The sequence below is a fragment of the Suricata suricatta genome, chromosome 14, assembly GCF_006229205.1.
Source record: "Suricata suricatta isolate VVHF042 chromosome 14, meerkat_22Aug2017_6uvM2_HiC, whole genome shotgun sequence".
Classification (NCBI taxonomy): domain Eukaryota; kingdom Metazoa; phylum Chordata; class Mammalia; order Carnivora; family Herpestidae; genus Suricata; species Suricata suricatta.
This window is the reverse complement of record NC_043713.1, coordinates 14,243,446-14,261,316: the sequence shown is the minus strand read 5'-3', so window position 1 is coordinate 14,261,316 and position 17,871 is coordinate 14,243,446. Positions and strand designations below refer to the sequence as shown.

At 40.6% G+C, this 17,871-nt stretch overlaps 1 protein-coding gene across 1 annotated transcript in view; it reads left to right on the top strand.

Moving 5' to 3' along the window:
- The window catches only part of CDH20 (cadherin 20), a 201,546-nt gene that overhangs the window by 65,684 nt on the left and 117,991 nt on the right, over positions 1-17,871 (top strand). The gene's annotated exons all lie outside the window — the stretch shown is intronic.

Here is a 17,871-nt window from a genome sequence, read left to right as displayed (position 1 = left end):
TACAGCAGAACAACGTAGTTAAGCATGTAGGCACCGGAGTCAGACTTCCCAGGTCTGAGAGCCAGTTCTGAACCTAGCAGTGTCACCTGGTCAGGTCTGTCAACGTTTGTGAGCCTCATGTTCCTCCTCTACAAAACAGCACACGCTGAATAAACATTAGCTACTGTTAGGTAAGTTTCTAGGTCTGAGTTGTCCTCCTCCTCGTCTCCACCTTCCTGACTCTGTTCTTTCCTGGTGCCCGCCACATTCATGTGGAGGACCCATCTCCACTTTGGCTCTGGATTCCCTGATCTCCTTACTTCTTATGACCTTTTCTCTTTAACATTACGTGACCCACTGATTCCCCTGATCACATTCCAACGTCATCAGTTCCAAAATCTACACCACTTCCAACTTCTGGAATTAAAAAGACTCCATTCTCTGGTCACAAGCTCCAACCTGTCTGCTTATCTGCACAAGTGCTCTCACCATAACACACCTGCTACCTCCCGTGACAACCCACAAATGCCGTTCTCAGTCTTCACTGGTCACCCCTTGGTTTCACCTGCCGCTAGCGTTCTTCCCCGCCATGCTGGCCCTCACCCAGGCGAACACTGCTAAAAGAAATTATAAATCCATCTGAACAGGTACAATGGGCTTAGCATTTTAAAATACTTCCCTCCCTTCCATTAGTTTATCCGTACAACAGTAAAGTTGTTCCTTTTAAATACACTGATAGGAATGACTCCATGGATTCTCACACAACTGGACTCATGAGCAGTTGTCCCTGGCTGCTGGTTCCCAGCTCAACTCACAGCCATTAATCTCGATAATGGATGTCTGTTTCAAGAGGCAAATGGGAACCCTCCAAGCCTAACCTCCACTCCCAGGTTCGTTCCTGAAACTCCCCCTCCCCCAAACTATCTATGTCTACTGCTGGATGTGGAATCTAGTTATGGGGATAATCTATGAAAAAGTGTTCATTTCTTTTTATAAAAGCAAAGCAAAACATTTTTTAATGTTTTATTTATTTGAGAGAGAAAGAGAGACAAAGTAAGCAGGGGAGGGAGAGAGAGAGGGAGACACAGAACCCAAAAACTGTCTCCAGGCTCCGAGCTGTCAGCACAGAGCCCGATGCGGGGCTCGAACCCACAAACCAAGAGATCATGACCTGAGCCGAAGCTGGACACTCAATCAACTGAGCCACCCAGGTGCCCCCAAAACTTTTTTAAGAACATGTACTTTTCCAATAGTCTTAGAATCCATCCCCCTCTGAGACAGTCCACCAGTCCTCAGTGAAACCTGGTTCCCACCTCTCTCCACCTATGCTGCACATGCACGTGTGTGTGTGTGCACAGGTGCAGGCATATTCATTTTTACCTTGATAGCCATTTCTTAAAGAATGGTGCTCTCCTTTTAGCTGGTGCTGCTAAAAGAATAACTATTAGTTCATTTAAAAAAAACCATAGTCCAAGTAAGAAGCCATAAAAATCCTTTTCATAACTTACCTTTTCTAGATATTCTCCCTACCACAGTAATTCAATTTACTACAAAATTTTTTAAATGTTTTTAAACCTCTCAATACCTTCACCTGTTCTTTCTTCTAAAGACCACCTTCTATCTGCCCAGAGGGTTTGAAGCATTCTCTTGTACCTTTTCAAGCTCTGCCTCATCACAGACCACCTTTATTTCCAAAATCCACAGGGACTTCTGGGAGTCACCTCCTCTCTGTTTGACGGTTCTCCCACAGTTAGCCATGTTGCCTTGAAGTGATTTCGCTTTAATTCTACGGTTTGTAATCAACTCCCAGCATGAATATTTGCTGCAGGTGAATTTTTACCAAACCAGGAAGATGCCTCCATGTGGCACGAGTGAGAGCCTCACCCCACAAACTCACATGTGTGAGATCAACTTTATGTTTCCATCATTCCACATCTGCTCTGAGTCTCCGTTCTGCAGAGGTAGTCAGAAGTTCATCCCTGGCATTCAGCAGCCCAACTTTTCCTGAGATCAGCCTAACTTTCTCGGGAGAAGGGAAAACTTTCCTAAGTAGCAAAACATTGTTGAGTGCAGTTGCCATTCAGCTACACAGTCTCCCTGAAACAGTCCTCATAGCCATCTGTGTGAATCCTTCGATCCCGGATGTCCCCTCCAGTATTTGTGTTCCTGGGGAGTCAGGAACCATTTTAGCTTTGGTGCAATGCTGGGACACCAGAGTCTCTCTGATACCATCAGTGACCTCATTTGTCTGGCTCTAAGCTACTGCTGGTTCCTCTGGTTGAGAAAGGGACTGTGCCTTCCATGGGCATCAACTCAGGACACAGGAACAGATGGCCCCGGATCTCAGCATCCTTGAGCCTCTTGGTGTTTGGCCACACCCCTAAGACTTTCTCCAGTACCCACCTACATCTATGTCCTCCTGCTGCCTCTCCACATACTTCCCCATCCCCATCCAAACACCTCATCTTCCAAGAAATATTTTTCTCATCTATGTGAATAGTTTTCTCTCTCATAAAATTTCTTCCAGGCATTTTGTCTCAGATCCTGTTCTGGCTCACTCCCGTCCTGAGACCAGCACCCCTGGCTGCTCTATCCCCCTGGGCCCCGTTGAGTTCCTTGAGCACCTGACCTTTCCTTGGCCTGGACACTCTCTTAACCTCCACCAGGCTGCCTCCATCTTACCCTTCCTGCCTCAGTTTCAATATTCCCCCTTCAATGAAACTTCCCCTGATCACCCTAAGCAGCTGCCTGTTATTCTCCATTAGCATTTGCTACCCATAGACCTGTCACTGTAAGTTCCAGGAGAGAAGAGACTATATCCTGGGGTTAGGAGCACGGGCTTTGAAGCCAGCCTGCCTGGGTGTTCATCTCAGCTCTGTGCTTACTAGCTGTGTGACACTGGGCAAACTACTCAACATCTCTGTGACTCTGTGTCCTCATCTGTAAAATGTGGGAAACATGTCTCCTCAAGTTGTCATGACAACTGAATGAGTTAATATTTGGCACACAGTAAGTGCTACCCAGTGTTTATTAGACAAAGTACCTCACAATTGGTAATACCTAATCATATGGGATGCGTAAGACATGTTTATTGAATGTAGAAATCAGTAAAAGAAAAAAAGAATGAACGAACGAATGAGTGCCACAGGTCCAAACATGTCATGTGAACTTACCTGCTCTGCCAGCTGAACCACAGTGAGCAAGATCAAGGTCATTTGCTTGAATCCTAAAAAGGGCAGCAAAGTTCATTGTTCCATAGCAACTCAGGCCATCTCTAAACCTGTGTAGTTGTCTAGCAATTGAATAATGCGGTTTTCATCTAGAATGAATAAGCAAGTCTGAACGGGTCAGTGTCTGCTTGTCACAGTTAGCATACAAATCATACCCAGGACATGTCCTATTTGCCACAGCCTCACAGCTTCACCTGCTTTATAAATGATGACTTTTGTTTTTATTCATCCTATGAAAACTGTAATTTGACCAACAATAATCCTAGAACCTAAAAAGAGTAATAGCAATTTAATTCTGGTCTCCTTAGAATCACATATGTATGAAATGAATGTATCTATAGATACATATTTACTTCTATATCTGCCCATGTAATCAAAATTTGAGTCCAGTATTTGACTCAAAGAATAGTCCATGCAAGTATCTGAAAACCTTTCTCCTGATCCACATGCTGACATTCTTCAATGTCCAAAACAAAAAACAAAGGGAAAACCAAAAGTATATAAGAAGACACAAAAACAATCTTAAAAGATGAGGCATTAGTATGAATTTAAGACTATCTACCACATCCAGGGGCACCTGGGTCGCTCAGGAGGTTAAACATCTAACACTTGATTTCAGTTCAGGTCATGGTCTCATGGTTCGTGAGTTGGAGCACTGAGTCAGGCTCTGCACTGACACCATAGAACCTGCTTGGGTCTCTCTCTCTCTCTCTCTCTCTCTCTCTCTCTCACGCCCCCGCCCCATCTCTCCCTTGCTCATGCATAGGTGTGCACTCGCTCCCTCTCTCTCAAAATAAATAAACTTAAAAAAAAAAAGATCTACCGAATCCAGAAAGTGCAAGTGTTCCTGTTTTATTAGCTTTGTGGGCTGTAGGGTTCTTTCCTTTGCGTTCCCAGTGTCCATTCCCAGTCATTATAAAGGAGTCTTTGCAGTAAGAGCTGGTCTAGCAGTGGCCAGTCAGAAAGATTATTCTCGTAAGAGAAAGTAGATGAGTTAGAAGGCTGTGCTTCCAGCCTAAATAAGTATGTCTTGGGCAGCTAGCACTCACCATCCGAGGAGGACAGGACAGTCCCCGTGGATCTCTGACTAGGGGAAAAATTACTATTTCCCCAGACCTAATCTATCATCAGGTCTTGACAGCAGAGCGGTTATAGATAAAAGAGAGTCCCTTTGTTTATACAGCACATTTGAAATTGAGTCAAGCATGGGGAATATGCAGCTCTTATCCACACAACTAATGAAGTGAAGACATAAGACGGACACATTTCATTATGACCAGCCTGTCGGATTCTGACCCTATAATCATTCACGTTCACTGCTAATTCATGTTGGGTCCTCAGATGTATTCACAGAGCACTGGCAGTAGAACGAAACTCTATCACAGAGTGGAACATCCGAGACGTTTCTGTGATTAATGTGCCAAACGGCAAAATGCTCTATCTTCTACCACTAATTTCACGACGTGCTCAAGTAGCCTAACTTTTAACACTTATCTCTCTTCCCTGCTTTCCTTGGGTCTCGTGCCCCAATTTTAAAATCACGTTAGCTATCAGGCCACATATAGAAATGCTACCTCCCTGTTACACCAGACTTTGTGCCAATACCATGATTCATTTTATACAGGCGGCTCAGTCTAGCATTTCCTCTCCAACCTAAAACCTCATCGTGTTTTGTTCAGCTCACTGGATCAAAAATCTATTGCCATATCATTTTCTCCACTGGAAAACATACTTACTATCATTACTTTTTTTTTTCATGGAAATCAGGCTTTATCCTTCGCACACTGCTCCTCATCTACCCTACCAACAGCTCTCTCCATTCCTGCCTGAAATTGTTCACAATTCCAATCAAGTGATATATTGGAATGGAAAAATATCGGTTTCAGTCTTGGGGATCAATTTATGATAATCTTAACTAAGCTTCTTTTTTAATTGATGAGTCTACTGCAAATTGCATACTTCAGTTTACTCTGTAAGGAATACAATTAAACTAAGGCAAGGCTGGTTATGACTCATGTATAATGAAATGAAAACAGTATCATCATTAAACACCAAATAAAGCCATTGATTCCGTGTATTATTCTGTCAGTTTTAATTGAATTGCATTTCCCCCTTTCAGTTCTTAATTATGCAGTTCATGCTGAATCTTTATTTTTATGCACAGAATGGGATAATGTTCTCTTCCTCCTTACCTTAGTGTCTAAAAATATAAGCCTATTGAGAACAGAAAAGTCTTTGTTGGTCTTAATTAAAGCAAAACACCTGCTTTTATCCCGGGAGCGGAATGTGTTGCTGTACTGTGAGACTGTTACCACGCGAGGGGACAATGGGGCCGCTTCCTGTGCATGTCCCTCTCCCCGACCTGTGGTCTCAACCTCTTTCCAAATCCCATTACGGTCGGAACACAGCGATATCACACTGCCCAGCAAAGAAGATCCAGGACCTCTCCAGCCTCTCCTAATGAACATTATTAACTCTGTCTAGACTGTCAGGTCTAGACAGTACAAAGTGAAACAGATGCTGTTTAACATGAGGGTAGATACAGTCAGTGAGACAACAATCTAAAAGCTCATTCTTTGGTTAACTTGTGAAAGATTTCAAGGCAAAAGCCAGCCTCTCTTCTCTGGTAGGCACCACACACCTGAGATTACATGCAAGTAAAGATGAACGAAGGGAAGATGGAGCAGGCATAGAACCTAGGCCGGAAGAACAGCCGCTACTGTGATGCAAGGTCTGCAATCTGGAGGAAGCAGAGAAGACAACCTCCATTCTTCTCTCCCCCGTAAGCATGTTGGCTGTTTCTAAAGCGCTTCTCCCAGACTCAAGTACACACATCACTCTAATATCAACTATTTTATTTCTGTGATTCGATTCACTGGGGCCAGATGTTCTTATTCTAGAAGTACCAAACGATAATGGATAATGAGCAAGTTATTTATCCTAAAGCATATGACAAAGGCAAAATTGCGTATTTTCAGCTGGGACAGTGTCTCAACAGAAACCTAGTGAATAAATCTGTGAACTGACAATCCAGGGATGACCTAGGGTCAGTCTCTGATGTCCCAGTGACACTGCATAGGAACTGAGTAAATAAAGGACTGAACGATATGATCACAGCTTGGAAGCAGACGGCCAGGGCCTGACTCATGGGAAGAGGAGGCGGTTGCTATCAGAACGTGTCCTGAGAGCTGAGGGACTGGCCTCCTTGGGCTGGGAGCGTCTCATTGCTGGTGGTGAGGAGCTGGCCCTCCCTGGAGGGTCTCCCAGCTCTGGCATGTCACACGGCCACCCCTGCAGCTGCATCGCCAGCACTCGTGGGAACAGACAAAGCTCTTGGAATGAGAAGAGGCACTAATCATCCTTGTACTCATTTTACCCATGTTAAAACTCATCTGCCAATATCTCCCTGCATGATGCACTGCGAAGCATTCTAATAAGCTTAGTCCAATCCCATCCTTTCTTTGCCCAACTTACCATTTGCTAGAAGAAAGAAGAGAAAGGAAATGCCCAAGAATTGAGAAAGGGGTGCAGACTAGGCTTCGGGATCTCAACTGTTATCAAGTTCCTCTCAAGTTCTTCTCATGTCATAGGCACTGTTTGGTTTTTTACATTAGTGACCGGTTTTGGTTTGGGGGACTTTTTGTTTGTTTGTTTTTACATCACTGGTAAGTTCTTTTTTAGTATCCGTTTACGTATAGGATTAACAGGGGAAACAAATTACTGGACAGTCAAGGGTTAAATGTAAATGAGAGACATGGGTCTACATATTTTATAACACTCCTGACTCAGATTCTATCTACTGTAATAGGCAGTTGGTAAATCTATAAATAATGTTGATTTCCTATGTCCATTATTTTGAATGTTGCGAACTAATCCTTATGCCATGGTAACATCTATTTCAAATCAACTTCCTGCAAATGCCTTTCACAACTATATTGTTTATATGAATAAATTAAAACACAACATATTTGGGCAATGTTATTTTTCTTGTTCCACACAAATATGCAGAGATCCAAAAAGATTATGAAGGAGAGAAAACTGTTGTTTACAGAGACTCTCCTTCAGAAGGGTCTATGAAATTATTCTTCCACTCACTGCTAAAAATGAGAAATCACAAAACAAGGAGATTATCACAAATCCTTGGCATAAATTCACATGAAGCCTGCCTGCCAACATTTTAATTAAGGAGAATAGGTTGGCTTATCAAATAGAACTGAGAGAATATGGACCAAAGGTTGGCCTGTCTACAGGGCTGTCGATGGAGCAGAAGGTTCTGGATACAGCCTCTCTCCTGTTCCCCTTTGACATCCCTTGAAAAGGAACATTCTCCTTCTCTTGGCCTTCCAAGAGCTGAAACAGTTAAATCAGAATGCCTGGCTGGATCTGACAGCCAGGTTCTCCGGAAGTAGAAAGCCTTCTGATACTGAAGGAATGTTCTTGAAGGTAGACACCAAGGGGATCGCCAGGCCTTTGGGGACCCAGCAGGATTCCTAGGCTGGAGAAGGGTTCCTGCCCCACCCTGGCTATGAGTTGGGCCCTAACAAATTCCCCGATTAGATTTGCTGAACTACTTCTAAATGCAGAACGACATAGATTCACCCTGCCAACACACAGAAATAACTTCCTTAGATTAAAAAATGACATATATTCAAGAAAAAAATGGAAATTGACTGACAAAAATATCCTATGAAATACATCCCTTGATTCCTTAATGCCATCCTCTTTAAGAGCCAGATTTTCTCATTGCCTAAACTACTCCCTGATTGTAAATTAAGCACCGTGTGGAAAACCTGCTTGACAGTATGCTAGTGATCTAAGGTTAATGTTTAACTATTAACAGAAAATAGGATTCCAGGTAGGATGGCCTGGGAAGAGTACCATTAGGGTACCATTTAGTGAATTCTGTTTAAGACTTATAATAAAGAAGTAACTTAAGTGCTGGAGGAATCTAAGCCAAAGAGGAAACTGATGTGAAAAGAATCTATCCCCTGGGCCGGGGTATTTTATGTTTCAGTATTGAAACTTGAACATTTTTTGCATCAGAAAAGTTATTCTTAGTTGTTGGCAGAGTAAATCCATGTTATCCTGCATTCTGATGCAGTTCAGCTGAATCTAATTAGAACATCTGCAGATTTATGCAGCTTTCTGTATATTAAAGTCCCTACCCTTGTGAAATAAATATTTCTCCTCAATCCTTTATTTTTACCCATCTGAGTGTTAATCAGACTAATATGGCATAAATTTTAACAACCACTTTTATGATCCCAGGATGAATGGTGCGCTGCAAGTCTAAAATATCAAGACCTTATAAATACCATCAGTGTGTACTGAATTTCAGTGCCTTCCTACTGGCCATCAATTTTGGCTTAGAGAAAGGGAAACAATTATGAACTCAGTCATTTGCTTCTTATGTTATTAGTTTTTCAGAGATTTTCAAGGTGATCCATGCATTCCTGGGATATTACAGAAAACCTCTTTGGTTTCAATGTCTCTTGATAAAAAATACATTGAATCATGTAGGCAATTAGACCGAAAAAGGTCAATTTGTTTTTGCAACTTAGATAAATTACTCCGACTCATATAGAAAGTGAGTGTTTTGCTAGAGTTAACAGTAAAATACTCCAACCCTCGGGGCACCTGGGTGACTCAAGTCAGTTTAGTGTCTGACTCTTGGTATCAGCTCAGGTCGTGATCTCGCAGTGGTGAACCTGGGCCCTGCATCAGGCTCTGCACGGAGTGTGGAGCCTGCTTAGGATCCTCTGGGTCTCTCTGTCTCTCTGTCTCTCTGTCTGTCTCTCTCACACATGCAAAATAAGTAAATAAATAAACAGTTAAAATACTCCAACCCTCTTGGTAAGCAAGTCTGCCACCTTTCTTGACTTATACACCTAGATGCTGTACTTCACATTAGAAAATTTTTTTTATCTTAACCAACCTTCTATATCAGATCAGGCTCACATCAAGCTAATGAGTAATTTCCTCCTCAGGCAAGTAACGCCTCGAGGTGTTATCTCTTAGTCTTAAATTAAAATTAGTCTGAATTTTTCTGGCTGAGAAGCAGCATAGTGAAAAGAGGCTTAATCCTGCAGTCAGATAGCCCTGTTGAAATTCCAGCCTTCTCTCTAACTAGGTTTGAACAACTGGGCAGCAATCAAACCATCCCGAAGCTTAAATTCTTCCTGCATGAAATAGAAATAATAATATTTAACTCTGTACATAATTAAAATAATTAATTTTAAAAGATGCATGTAACTAGTACACACTCAATAAGTAAGAGCCCAAATACAGGCATGGGGGCCTAAAAAGATGAGCCTGCAAAAAGAGATCCTTCTTCCTGGCAATTAAACAGTATGAATGTAACATTTGTTCAATTTTTTTAAGGCATTATCAACGCCCAAAAGACTGTTATAAATGAACTCCATCAAGTCTTCTAGTCAAGCAACACTTGAAAGCAATGATTCTCAAAATACAGTCCCTGGGCTAGGAGCAGTAGCACCGCTTGAAAAACTGTTAGAAATGCAAATTCTCAGGCCCCTTTCCAGGCCTGCCAAATCAGAAACGTTGAGGGTGGGGCCTAGCAACCGGTGCTAAAAAAAGCCCGCCAATGCAGGCTCAAGTTTGAGAAACAGTCTGTTGGGCCTTCCTTCAAATGTCAGCATGACCCCAAGGCTTCCCCTCCAAGAGGATGTGAAGACTCCCAGCAGACTTGCTACAGATCGGAATCTCACTTCCTCCCTCTTGGCATTCCTTTCCTGCTCTTTATTCAGGACTAACTGATGTTCACGCTGGCCAATTAGTTACCGCTACAATTCAAATAGCCCCGGCTGGAGCCAAAAGTAACATGAAAGCTTTCCTAAAATATCTGAGTGGTGGTGGAGGTGGTGGGTTTTTTTTTAAACATTGTAGATTTTCCTATTTGAAAAATAAGGATTTGGGCCTATTTTTATTCAAGTATGAAGGTGTATTCATGTATTCCTTCCTCCATATAATCATTTTAGATGTTCGACAAATACAAACACTGCTAAAACTAGTCTGTGAAGACTTCTCTGCTCGTTGAAAAGAAATACTATAAAAGCAGATGTACGTTTTCATTATATAATCACGCTCGTCTGTTGCTCTGCCCATCTCATTCATTCTATTCCACAAATATTCATCGAGCACCTATTAGGTGCCAGACACTTCTAGGTATAGGGGATTCGACTAGAACGAGACAGACTGCTTAGGGTGGGGGAGAAGCTCTCCCTTCTGGAGCTCTACACTCCAGCGGGGGGAACACGCTAAGAAAAAGGCAACAAATCAAGAAACACAGTAAGTACTGATTGTGTTAAGTACTCTGTAAGATACACACAGGATGATGTGATAGTCCGTGGAAGGAGAGACTTCCTTAGGGTGGTCAGGAAGGGCCTCTTTAGGGGTGTTATATATGAGCTCAGTCAAGAATAAAGAACCATTTTTATAAAAAGGCACAAGAAGGTGGAGGGTTTCAAGCAGAAATTAAAGCAGATAACAGGTTGGCATTTTTCAAGACATGAAAGAAAGCCAGAGTGAGTTAATGGAGAGGAGTGTTGGGGAAATAGAACTAAAAACAGAATCTCTCAAACAGGAAACCTCTCCACAAATGCAGATGCAAAAGGAGCAGTTTTATTATTGAAGCAGCATTAAGCCAAAAAGTGACACCCGTCACAAGCAAATCCATCAAGAGATTCCAAAGACTGAAAGTCATCTCATCCCTTTACGTAGCCAAGTAGATACAACCCATTACATACACATCCTCAGGAGGAACAACTAGTCGTTTAAGAGGACTTGACAGCGCCATTTGTCACACGGTCGTTCCTAAATTTACTCAGTAGTTGGGGTGACCATCTGTGTTCACTAATTGGCTTTATTCAAAGGAAAAATAAACTTCTCTTTTTAACAAGAGGTAGTTTTGTAGCTTGAAACGAGGCCCCCGCTACAGCGAGGTTCTAGCCTCCCACAGATACTGGGATGTAGTCAGAGGCTCTATCTTCCTTAATGGTGACATTTCAAAGAGACAGTTCCCAGATCCCCAAGAAACATAGTCCTGGGTCCTCAAGCTGGCAAGAGTCTATTTTAGCTTTTACAAAGATTTACATACATTTCAAACAGAGAACGGAAGACCTTGCAAGTTTTCTAAAGTAAATGTTCCAAGATTAGGGAGAAGAGGAAGTCTCTTCCCTTATTTTCAACACTGAGAATTAAGCCCCTTATTTTTCATTTGTTTTTGCCCTTCCATAGGCGTGAATTACAGCAGGGAGTAGATTGGGCAGGGTCCTCAAAGAGTTTGTATGTTACTCTGAGACACAGAAAACCACTGAAGGTTTGTGACCAGAACTGATATGTGTAACAAGACATCTGGCCCTCCTGACATGATGTACTATGAAGAACACACCATGATTTTGGTGGTAATTCTTGCCAAAAATGCATAATCTCAATCTAATCATAGAAAACAACAGAAACCCTAAATTGGGAACATTCTATCAAAGAACTAACAAGTAATTTATAAAAACATCAAGAAAGTCAAAAAAAGACTGAGGATCCATCATAAATTGCAGGAGGCTAAAGAAACAGGACAACAAAATACAATGTGAGATCCTGTACTGGATGCTGGACCAGAAACATTAGTTGGGAAAACTAGTGAAAGCTGAGTAAGACTCGTTAGCTTAGTTAATAGTGCTACATCAATATTAATTTCCTGGCTTCCATTGTTGGTCATGGAAGATGTTAACATTAGAAGAAGATGGATAGAGCATATAAAGAACACTATGTACTATCTTTATCCTTTTCTATAGGTCTAAAATTATTCTAATTACTCCAAAAGTATTTTTTTTATTTAATAGATCATTTAGGCTACTGAATGAATATACTGATGGGGGGGCGGGGCGAGAAGTGGTGAGCCCAGTTAGGAGGCTAATGAAAAAAAAGTCCAGGAAAGAGATTCTACTTTGAAGATGATGTCAGCACAGAAGGAGAAAATGAGGAATTGAGGTGTATTTTTGAGACAGAATCAACAGTGTCTGGAGTCATATCTGAGTGTTCAAGTGAAGAATGGGGATTATTTCTCAGAGTTTGGTATAAGTAACTGTTGGAGTATGCCATCTGCAAAAATAAAGAGAACCCTGAGACCCAGGGTTTTGGCAAGAAGATCAATGGTTCCAAACTCTCTTCTAAGACGTCATCTCATAAATCCAGCTCCCTGGGAATGAGAAGGCACTGACTGATGTTATAATGATCAGTATAGGATTCCCATATTATTACTCATACAGGTGACTACAGAACCAAATACTTCCAACCCTAGTTTAGACCCACAGACAAGGCACAACCTGTACATGTATGACTTGCTTCTTACTTAGTTTTAGATTCATTTTCTTTCCCTCCTCTCCCCCAAAACTACCCCTAAACCTTAGATAGCAAGGAAGAAAAGAGAGGTAACCAGAACCCAACTGAACCCTTTCTTCCTCTTAATCAGCCAACTGTGAAAGCCAAAAGGAAACTGCCACCTGCCTATTTTTTATTCAGATAGTCGTACTGCGTCAGTTAAAATTTAAATAGTTTTAACTTCACAAAATCAGTAAATGTGGATAAAAGAGAAAACAAGTAAGAAAATAACAGAACTAACACTTCTAATTCTAGGATCAGCTCTTCATCTACCACATTACAGCTTAAAAGTCAACGAAATGAAGTCAGATGAAGCAGTAACACTCTACATTTTTAAAAAAATAAATAAGTACAGTAATCACCACCTGCCCTTCAAGGAGGATGCCTTCTCACAGAGACCGAGGATGTTACTACTTTTCCCAGGAAACTTATGCTATGCTTCCACACCATTTGGAGCATTTTAAAATGCAGGCTCTGTGCAGACAGCAGGGAGCCCAGTGCGGATTCGAACTCACGAACCACAAAATCATGACCTGAGCCAAAGTCAACTGCTTAAAAGACTGAACCACGCAGGTGCCCCATAAGGTTCTACCTTTTTAAAGGGACTGTTTCTGTCTTTGCTGTCCTGACTCTGGAGCAGACTCCTTCAGCAAGTGCCCAGGGCTGCCCTGGGGAAGCGACAGTGAATTCAGGGGACCCTCTGGCGGAAACACTCTGACTCCGAAGTCACACTACCTATATTCACACCCTGGCCCGGCCTCTTACTGGCTATGTGGCCTTGACAAGTTGTGTACCCACCTAAGCCCCCATTTTTCATTAGAAAGTGGGGGTTGACATAATGCCTCCCTCAGAACAAAGCTGAATAAAGGTTGGCTACTACTATCTTTGTCCCCTAGTGGTAGGAAGTTTCTTCAGTTCTTGGTGTCAGAATTGTCCTGCTCCTGGATCAACCATTATGCTCTCTATAGTTAAGGCAAGATGTTATTGAAACATGAGCACATTTAACTGACTGAAAATACTGAAAAATAACTGCAAAACTCCATAACTGCAGGAAAAGCATTCAGCCCTACTACTAATCAAGGATATGTACAATAAACTTTTCATCTATCACATTACCAACTTTAAAAATGTATGTAAATCATGTGTAAAGCATATGAACAGTATTAGTGAAATAAGCATCTGCATATACACTGCTAGTGAGTGTACCAGTTGGTACAGCTTTTCTGGACTCTTTCAAACCATGAGGAAAACTTGTACCCAACAATTTCATTTAAGTAAGTAATGTTTGTTCCTTCCTTCCAAATGCAAAATACAGTATAAGGCTATAAGAATTAAAACAATACATTATTTGAACAAGGAATAGAGAAGAGATTCAAATAGATATGGCCATTTATATTAAGCTGGAAGTTGAAATGAGGGCAAAAGATAGTGTGGAAAAGAAATAGTTTGGAAACAACTGGTTATTCTTTGGGAAAATCAACAAGTTTCTCCTCCTCATGCCACTAAGCAAAAACAAATCTAATGATAGATTAAGTATCTAAACATAAAAGCCCTAGAAGAGGGGCGCCTGGGGGGCTCAGTCGGTTAAGTGTCCGGCTTCGGCTCAGGTCATGATCTCACAGTCTGTGAGTCTGAGCCCCGCATCAGGCTCTGTGCTGACAGCTCGGAGCCTGGAGCCTGCTTCGGATTCTGTGTCTCCCTCTCTCTCCACCTCTCCCCTGCTCGTGCTCTCTCTCTCTCTCTCAAAACTAAACAAAAAAACTTTTTTAAAGATAGGCTGAAAGAACACATTTGCCACACATGTTTTAAAAAGGGTGTAAAGTTTCTTTAAGTCAATGAAAAGAGACCTAATTTAATAGAAATATATACAAGTGACTCAAACAGAAAATAATTCACTGAAATGGAAACAGTAGACACACACTGCAAAAAATCTTTTTAATTATAGGCAATAAAAATTAAGTTAAATATGAAATTTTGCCTGTAAGACTAGCAATATTTTGTTATTTTTAATACCCAAGAGGATGTGTAAAAAATAGAAATTGACACTGTTGTTGAGGGGTATAAACTGGTACAACTTTTAAAATTGTATTAAAATGTATACCAAATATTTTATTTGGCAATATACAGGAAAATTTTAAAAGCCACACGTCCTATTACTCAGACATTTCTCTTACAAAAAGTTATACTATATAACATCCTCAACATGTACCCAAAGGTACATGTCCAAGATGACTATGGTAGTTTTGTTTTGAACAAGAAAACAAACAAACAAGAATTCATCAGTTGGCGAATAAAGGCATACAGTGACTCAGCTGAAAAAGGATTGTAGAATCAAAAAATTTAATCACAATAAACAAAAAACTGAAAATAACACATCATAAGCTACTACTTTAAAACAAATGGTTCAGGGCACCTGGGTGGCTCAGTGGGTTAAGCATCCGGCTTCAGCTCAGGTCATGATCTCACAGTTCGTGGGTTCGAGCCCTGCGTCGGGCTCTGTGCTGACAGCTAGCTCAGAGCCTGGAGCCTGCTTCCGGTTCTGTGTCTCCCTCTCTCTCTGACCCTCCCCTGATCACACTGCCTCTCAAAAATAAATAAATAAATAATAAAAATAAAGAAGTCAAACATTACCAATAAAAAAATTTAAAAATAAAACAAATGGTTCATTTATGATGAAATACATTATAGTTACTAAAAATGATGCTTTACAATTATTTACTTAGGAAACAACAGGAAAAGGTTCATTATATACCGATCAGAATGAGGTTACAAACACCACCTGTTCCATATGACCCATTTTTGCCACACATGCACTCCGAAGGAAGGACACACGATGGGCATTTCTGGGTGGGGAAGGGCATTCCAAAGCAGCTTAATTTATTCTTTTACTTGTACTTTCCAATTTCCTCAGCACTCACATCTGAAGTTTGTAAGTGGGGGAATAAAAGTTTATCAAGAAGAACAAAATAAATGTCAGGAGAAGAATTCCTGAACTTGAAGGCACAGTGCTTCATTTTCTCTTTGTCTCCAACCTCTACCCAAAATGAAATGTTTTATGTTTCCTTTACACATCGAGATACAGGATGTTTTAATTTCACCTCCAAAGCACCCACAGTACCATCCACACTCCTATCTGTCAATCCCTTAGACAGGCGGTTGGGGGATTTGTATGGTGGGATCTGTGGGGTCCACATTCTGCTGTCAGTCTTAACACCAGGGGTTTTAGAAAGCAGCATGAATAAAAGGCGCTAATGCTGGCCTTGGGATAGAATCATTCCACAGAAAAATGTTTATTTTTTATTTTTTTAACCAAAGAATGAATACACGTTTCAGCTGCTATATATAAAAATACTCACTTTTCAGTAGGAAAGTTCAGCTGCAAGGGGAAAAGACTAGAAGGCACTGTAAGACAAATTTAAAGTTATAAGCTTGTGTGGCCATGCACAGAAACTCCTAAAAACTGTGACCATCCCAGGGTTTCCCTCTGAATGGGTCTTTTATTCCAGGGAGCTGGCGCCATGAAAGATGCAACGCATTGTTCTGACATCACACCAGGGTGGAAACACACAGTCCTGTTGACATCCGTACAATGCTCTACAATGTATTTTTTATATCCTCTGTAGGTGTTCTGAAAGGACCCCATTGGTGGAAATGGTTTTTTTAAAAAAATTGCAGGAAAATCCTTGCCATGAATAGAGCACAAAAGCATCTCAATTTCCTAGGAAAAACTAGAGTCTACTTAGAAATGTGACAGTAACATTAGGCATACAAATAGAAAGAAATTTCAAAGTGAACACATAAAACACTTTTTCTGTGTCACGGTTCATTATGCAAACTCTATGCTTCTTGGTATAATACAGTACATTTAAGAAAATCAGTTCATTAGGAAACGTGCTCATAATAAACCTCAGCAGATCAAGAGAAACTTAATTTTGATGGCTGTATCTCTCTCCATGTGCTCTGCTGTTCTCATGCCCCCTGGTCTCAATAAATATTGCCTTTATTTGAGTTCTTATAAAAGAGCCTTCTTGTGGGCTTCATGATCCCTCCATCAAATTCTGGAAACTAAAAAAATAAGTCATCATCAGATGCAGGTGTGAATGATAATATGGATAGTACAGGATGCAATTAAACCACTGGGAAAGCACACATGTAAAACACAGATGCAAAGCTTGGATCCCAATGGGTCTTGGATCCTGAACATTCAAGTGTAAGAATTCAGAATCTTGTTAAATGCCACTTGATTCAGAAACTGGAGAAGCACAAAGGAAGGTCTCAGCAAAATCCATTCATCTCAGCCCTATATATGACCCCCACATTGTATGCCTATGAGCCTCCCATGATGCAAAATAGTACCTTCAAAAGAACAATGAGAATCAGAGTACTTAATCATTTACTAGCCTAGTTAGATATTAATTTTAGATTGGTATTAATGGAAAATAATATAATACAGTGTGCTCAAATTGATATGGGCTCCATTGTATAAAAGTGTCAGAATGAATGACCTGGGATTCGATATGCTCTATCTGCTTTCTTCTGAGCATATCCACAAAGTACAATATCCACATAATAGCAATTCTGCCCAAAAATATGTAGAATGCCCAAACTAAAGGCATGAGTAAGAATGAAAGCAGTCATTAAGGAAAGCATTCTGTTGAAGGCAATTTGTACTTTGATTTAATTAAATTTTAAAAAATTAATTTTTAGTTTTTTGAATCCGTGGTAGCATACAAACAATATAAAGTTTACCATTTTAGCCATCTATATATGTATATGTCACACTTCAGTAGCATTAAGAATAGTCACGTTGTTGGGCAAACTTCACCACTATCCATCTCCAGAATTTTTTCATCTCCCCAAACTGAAAGTCCATACTCATTACACAGTAACTTCTCACAGTAAAAAATTTTTGATAGAGGGAAAATATCAACAAGAGTCCAAAAAACATCATTTAACAAGTGAAAGTCAAAATAAATAGGTTTTTGATGGGATGTGTAATAATAACCTCTTCTGTAATTTTTTTACTATATTCAAGCACTTTTATTAACTAGTATTTTTATTAATATTTATCATCTGACTACTATTTCTACTTAACCCTCAGTACATCACGAAAAATAGTCACCATCATTTACCATCTGCGTCTAGTGGGTCTTTTAATTCTATATATATATTTTTAAATATTTTATTGTCAAATTGTTTTCCATACAACACCCAGTGCTCTTCCCCTCAAGTGCCCTCCACCATCACCACCACCTCTCTTCCCCCC